This window comes from Elaeis guineensis, chromosome 15, assembly GCF_000442705.2.
Source record: "Elaeis guineensis isolate ETL-2024a chromosome 15, EG11, whole genome shotgun sequence".
Taxonomy (NCBI): Eukaryota; Viridiplantae; Streptophyta; class Magnoliopsida; order Arecales; family Arecaceae; genus Elaeis; species Elaeis guineensis.
In genome coordinates this window covers 33,577,103-33,584,292 of record NC_026007.2, presented here as the reverse complement: position 1 = coordinate 33,584,292, position 7,190 = coordinate 33,577,103, and the positions used below count along the sequence as shown (strand labels likewise).

General features: G+C 39.8%; 1 pseudogene; it reads left to right on the top strand.

Annotated features, from left to right (window-relative positions):
- The first annotated feature begins 269 nt into the window (after positions 1–269).
- On the top strand, positions 270–3,606 carry LOC105035521 (uncharacterized; annotated as a pseudogene).
- The last annotated feature ends 3,584 nt before the right edge of the window (positions 3,607–7,190 follow it).

The following is a 7,190-nucleotide window of genomic DNA, read 5'->3' as shown; positions in this document are numbered from 1 at the left end:
GAAAGTAGAAAAATTCTGCCCCCGCTAAAAAAGAAAAAAACAAAGTAGAAAAACGAAACGGAAGATTTGGCTCCAACGGTCAAAACGTTACACAAGCCAAGGTTTGCTAGCCTCCGGGGGCCTCTTAAGAACTCCCACCAAACGAGTCAAAAATAAAAACTCCCACCAACGTCTCATTCGCTCTCTTCGTCCCTTCTCCATCTCCGCTATTTGGTCTTTCAGATAGGTCTCTTCCTTCCTTTTCAAACAACCACCTGAAACTACAACACATGAAGCCGGCCCACATCGACTGGGAAAACATCAAATCCAAGTATGTGAGAGACATTAAAGCCCCCAAATGGATCAACCTTGCCGCCCCCGATGCTTCTTCGGTCGATGACGAAGCCTGGTTCTGCTGCCCCGGTGCAACACAATTCTCCGGAATTCCTCATTCCTCCATTTGAAGAATTCAATCTTTCCTCACTCGTTACTGTCGCTTCTTTTCCGAGATTGCAGGCATCCAAAGACTGAAGAAGATTTCCAGAGATGGACTCCTAGTCCCAAGGTTCCAAGCTTTCGTAATCTCCCGCTTTTTGGCTATCTTTTCCAATTTCTTCCTCGGTTTTGTTTAATTCTTTTTTCTGGAAAAATAGGTGAAGCACGTGAAATCCAGCCCGAAAATACTATCACTGGGAGAAAGGAATGACAATCAGAGTTACAAGACACCTTAAAGAGCGAAAAAAAAATTAAGAAAGATAAGATCTTGTTATGGAATTTGTTTTCCTCTTTTTAGCTTATGAACTAATTTGCTTTCTTTCTTGTCTTTGAATTCTTTAGAGAGGCGAACAACTTGAAAAGAAGAGGGATCATGGCATTCCTCCCCTCATCTCCTCTCTGTGAGTCTTTAAAGACCAAAGCAGCTGCTTCCAAGATGCTCAGAGATGATCTGGAGAACCAGAATCCCAATCTTTCTACACCCCCTCCTCCTAGCCGGTCACTTGGTGCTCCCAAAATGACCAAGATTGCTAAGGAGTTGATCAAGCCAAGAACAGAAAAGAATGTAGAGGAGGAGAGGGAACAGTGGCAGCAACAGAAGAATTGTAAACCGCAGCTTAAGAGCACTCTCTCGGTGAGGAATCTGTTCTCAGGGAAGGACATCTTGAGCCAGATCTCTGAGTTCTGCCAAGAACTGAAGAAGTTGGCAGTCAGAAGTGTGAGACCTGCTGCCCAAGAAGAGACTAAGGAGGAGGAAGGGAATAAGATTCCGGAGACAACTCCAGAAGAGGTGGGGAAAAGGGAGCTGGGGAAGAGAGATCTGGATTCAAATTCCAAGTAACACAAAAAATCCAAATTCTGATGACTGGATTAATGCAATTCAAATGGGCTTATCTTGGTAAAATGATTTGCAGGAGAGATGATGGGTCAGGGAAGAAGAGTGGCAAAATCGCAATGAAGGTTGAGGTAGAGGAGAAGAAATATAAGAAGGGTCTTTATGAGAATTCATCCATACAGAGGGAGGTGAGAGCTTGTCCTCCCACAAAGCGCATTCCTTCGCCTTCAAGTCGTCCCCTGAGAAAACCCAAGGCCACCGCAACAACATGCTATCCTCTCAATAAGTCTTCAAGATCTACAGCTCTGGTAAGTTGTGAAATGTACCTTCAAATTTTATGTTAATATCTAAGCATTCTACCAACAAAATATGTATCCATATAGCATTTCTGCATATAGAAAGTATGCTAAATTGAATTTGATAATTACATGCATAAGTTGAACCGTGTGATATTTTTGATATTTTCTGCTAATTCTATATGCTTCATAGTGAGCTACATCTTTGTTGCCAATTATGCTCATCTTAGTCTGGTACGTACACTAGCATATAAATTTTGTAACTGATGCTGATGTGACTAGCGGAGGGGGATACTCCAGGAGCTGGAGTGGAGTAGAGAGGAGAAAAGAGAACTGGCTTTAAATGATGAAGACAGCAACAAGGCTTCTTTGCTTCCGATAATGAATGACGTTCAATGGATTTGTTTTGCTTGTAGACGCCCCGCACTTACCTGGTAAAGTAGCTTACGGCATTTAGAGATGCTGCTAAATTGCTGATCATTGTTCCATAAGGTTTTATAGATTCATTTGTTCAAAGGATGGGGGGAATTGTATCCATCTAATGAGAAAATAACCATGTGCAAGTGTAATTGGATGTATTTCATGTTTTGTTATGTACAAAAATATTTTTTTCAGTCACACACACACACACACACTCACAGATATATATATATATATATATATATATATATATATATATATATATATCAGGTGGTCTTATTGTTCACCATCATTTAGCTTATGCTTCAGCATACTAAAAAAATTTCATGTAAAATAAGTTTTGGATCTCATCCTTGGGGAAAGAGTGAGGGTTATATATTAGCCATATATGCATCCAACGAGGACATAAGCATGTGCATATGTAACTGGGTGTATATTGTGTTTTGTTTTGTACAGAAATATTTGTTTAGTGGTATCTATATCGGAAGGTTATATTGTCATGACGTTTGCTGCTTTTAAGCTTATGGAGCAAACAACTAGGAACCAAGGAGTCAAGAGAAGCCCGAGACTTAGGAAGAAAAAAATCAAGACTCGCGGACTGCATGAAGAAGTACTGAAGCCGGATGACATCCTCTTCGTCAACTCTCTCACGGCAGGTGAGATCAGAGCTCTAGGTAAGAAATGTGGTCACTGTTTCCTGCAGGTGACCATGAGTTCAATCAACAAGCTCAAAGGTCTTGAGGCAGCATGTTGCGGAGCCAAACCCGCAATCAACCGGGCATGAACACACTGCATGTGGAACATCGACTGGCTTCGATTTTGGTCTTTGTTTTGCCACTGAAATCAGCTATTGCTAAGCACATCAGTTGGTTGACATTGAAAGGAATGAATCAAGAAAGCAAAACCATAACTACTAAGCAAATTTGGATCAGGAGACAGTCACAACTACTTGAATATCATCTTTACGTATGACAATCATGGATGCTGGGAATTCTATCTATGTTTAACCCTTAAAAATAAGAATGAAGCTACTATTTTGGAATGTAAGAGGGGTTGGAAATCCAGATAAGCATTTTGATCAGGGGTACAGTGATATCATCTAAATGTGATGTAGCTTGTTTTCAGGAAACTAAAATGAATGAAACATCCCAGTTTACTATCTCATCCTTCTGTGGAATGGAATTAAACTCCTGGATTACAATCAACGCCATAGGAACGGCTGGTGGAACTTTAACATGTTGGGAGTCTGATGTCATGGAGGTCACATGCTTATACAAAGGAACATTCTCTCTCAGCACATTGCACCCATATAAAACATCCAGAAACATAAAGAAATAGATTGTTACAAATGTTTATGGTCCTCAAGAAGCTCAGCAAAAGCAGGAATTTCCGAATGAACTTGCTAAAACCAGGGCACTGTGGAAAGAATCTTGGCTGATAGTTGGGGATTTCAATATCACACGCTTCTCAACGGAAAGAAAACAAGCAACAGCTGCACAACGTGCAACCACAAACTTCAATGACTTCATAAACGCTTACTCTCTCATGGAGATTAAGCTAAAGCATCGGCTCTTCACCTGATCTAATCATAGGAAAATACCGTCGCTTACCAAATTGGATCAATGCTTGGTTTCCCTGGAATGGTTATCAGATCACCCACTGTCATTACTTTCACCTCTTCTTTATTAAAGCCACCTCAGATCATGTTCCACTACTCTTACACCGCTGCAACTGTAACATCCGGCCCATTGGGCCTTAAACCCAGCCCACAAAAAAAAAAAAAAAAATGAAGAAGACTCCCGCAGGGAGTCTTCTTCTCTCGACCGGCTCCTAATCGGAGTCGGAAACCTCATTGGAGAGGAGTCAAACTCCTCTCCTCCGATTCTATTTAAAGGGGAGACCCTTCTCCCTTCTTCCTACAAAAGAATCCTGGAGCGAAATGGCGAAGATCGCCGAAAATCGCTCACAGAAACCGTCACTGTGCCCGCCGCAATTCCTCGCCGGAGAGATCGCCGGAGCTCGAGGTAAGCATGTGGTTATCTTCCTCTTTTCTCTCCCTTCCTTTCCGTGCCGGTGGCACGCTCGTCGGTGATCGGAGTCATCGAATTTTGTCGTGGGAGAGATTTCGATTTTTTTTTGTTTTCGGATGCCGGTGGTCATCGCCGGCCACCGATTTGGGACCCTTGGGATGGCGGTGTGCTCTCCTCCGACTACCGGCCATTTCTGTGCCAGTCGATCGCTGGTCGGCCAATCATATGAGGGGACCATGCGGTCCCCTGTTTCAGTTTTTTTCACCCAGGGAGGCCACAGGAAAAAAAAAAGAAAAAGAAAAGGAAAAAAAGGAAAAAGAAAAGAAAAAAAGAAAAAAATAAATAAATAAATAATAAAATAAAAATGAGAGAAAATTTCTCTCTCTTCTTTCAGTCTGAACCCTTACTTTCTCTCTCTAGAATTAGACTTTCTCTCTCTACTTTCTCTCTCTAGAATTTTTTTTCTCTAGATTGTTTCTCTCTCTTGATGGATTTCTCTCTTCAAAGTTATTCTTCTAAGATTAACGTAGTAAAAGGCTTCATTTTGATGATTTTGATCGAGTTTAGGGAAGAGTCTGATTCTAAGTGAGATTTTGATTTGGGATTTGTTTAGATTTAATTTTGAATTAAAATGAAGGTAAAAATATAATTTTGGATAATAGGCACCGAAGAATCTCCTAAAAGTTAGTCGATCTATTCATTCAGTGCTCTGTGAAAGGTAAGTAATGAATCATCTTCTCGAGATATTTCATATTTATTCTGAAAATAAATAATTATTCTCTGAAATTATGTATGATTTATGAAATTATGTTTTGAAAGAAAAATGCTTTTGAAATATTATGGTACGTCGATTATGCACATGTTCAGTGAAAAATTATGATATATTATGATACAAAAGTGTTTTGATACAGATCGGATTTATGCTCTCAGCCTAACTATGTTTCAGTGGGCCCCACCAATGGGGATTATACGTTGGTACTCAGTGGACCCTGCCAGTGGGGGTTGTGCGCTGGTATTTAATGGACCCTGCCAGTGGGGGTTGTGCACTGGTGTTTGTGGACCCTGTCAATAGGGGTTGTGCGCTGGTATTCAGTGGACCCCGCCAATGGGGGTTAAACGTTGGTCATAGTCGAGGCTGTTAAGTTACGAGTGTTTTGAAATCGAATCGAATTTATGATTATATTATATGTGAATATTTGAAAAGATTGGATTTGTATAAAATCAGCATGAAATATATTTTTATGTTTATCTGCAGTATTGTTCTTAAAAATTATATAATATTTGAAATATCTAGTTGAGATATTTGTTACTTACTGGGCTGTCTAGCCCATTACCTTTCTTTCTATTTTTCAGATTCAGATAATTAATTACGAGCGTGGGAAGGAATATTGGGACAGAGCTTTTAGAGACGAGATTTAGCATTGTCAACTTCATTGAACTTAGATCTATTGTTTTATTTTTAGTAAAATTTTATTGGATGTAAGATATTTGATTTAATTACTTGAATTCAAGTTGAATAATAATTATTTGAATTTATTCCGCTGTGATGCATTGATATCGTGATGAGATGCCTTGCATGCTTATGGAGAGAGTTCTTCATAAGTATGCGGCGGTTGCCGCGACCTCCTGCTCGCGATCTCAGGCCGGGGGCGTAACAGCAACGCAAACCTGTTTTGAGCATTTTCTGGTTCTCCATGGAAGGATTTGATGATCTAGTCTCAACCTGGTGGAAAGAAGCATCCTCATTTGAAGATGCAGCCTCCAACATTATCTGTAAACTTAGCTTTCTCAGATCAAAACTTAAGCGCTGGATTCAGGGAAAGAATGGCAACATAACATAGAAAAAAAAGTAATATTAAGAGGCAAATAGAAGAACTGGATTTACAAGAGGAGAATAGAAATCTCTCAAATGAAGAACATATTGAATGAATGAATCTCAAGGCATCCCTTGAAGCATTTCTTATTCAAGAAGAAACCTTGTGGAAACAAAGATCACTAATTAGCTCAATTCTCTTGCTCTAATTGGCTTTGGACATTGTTGTCCAAAGAGGGCAACCAAGATCGGAAGCCCTCGACCTACAGAGAACTCTGGGGTTCTTGGCGAGATGCAGATGTAGGCAAAGAGGAAAAAAAAGCATGGGACAGTCTCTTGGCCATTTTTTGCTAGTGCATCTGAAATGAACGGAACAAACGTTTGTTTGCATTTGAGACTTGTTCCCACTTGGAAGTTGCAAAATCTGTTGTCCACTTTTTTATTGACCGGATGGCTAGAGACGATAACCCCTATTTCATATTTTTTGGCCAGATTCTGAAAATAATTGGGCACCGAGGACAACTGATTCTCTTCAGATGCAGAGTTTCGTTAGACAAAGTTTTCTTCGCCAGAGGCCACAAATGAGAATAGTATTATTTGACATTGAAACAATACAGCAATTGGATGATTGATGTCTCTGAACTCTATGTGGGCCCAAAGTTGATTGGTTTTCATGTACCTTCTCAGCACAATAAGTCTTTAGAAGATGTCCTACTGAATACCTCCGCAGCTAAACATTAGGCTAAGGGGCAATAATGCTTGTCAGATGGCACCTTCACATGACCTCACCTCTTTCCTACAGTCATTTATGATGGGACCCATATTATTATACTTTTATCATCTTATCTCTTTCCAACTTAAACATACGTTGTAATTATCTTTTATCATAAATATATTATGAATGGAGCAACTTACTCCCCTCATTTATCTCAAAAAAAAAAAAAGATGAGTTGGTTAAAAGCTGGAGATAAAAACACAAAATTCTTTCACTTATGCATCAACTCAAGGACAAAGAAGAATGCAATTCTACAAGTTGAACACATTGGTCAAATCATTCCAGAGAAGCCGGCACAAATGTAGAAAGTGTTCAAGGACTACTACAAACACTTATTAAGAACACCAAACTACCTCACTGACCACAGAATATAGATTGATTGGGAAGCTCTTTACAGTGGTGAAGCAATAGATCTATCAGATCTGAATAAGCCTTTCTCAGAGGAAGAAATTCACAATACGATCTTCAATCTCCCTAGAGAAAAAGCTTCGGAATCTGAAGGATTCTCCAACACCTTTTACCAGCATTATTGGGTTAGGTATTTAGT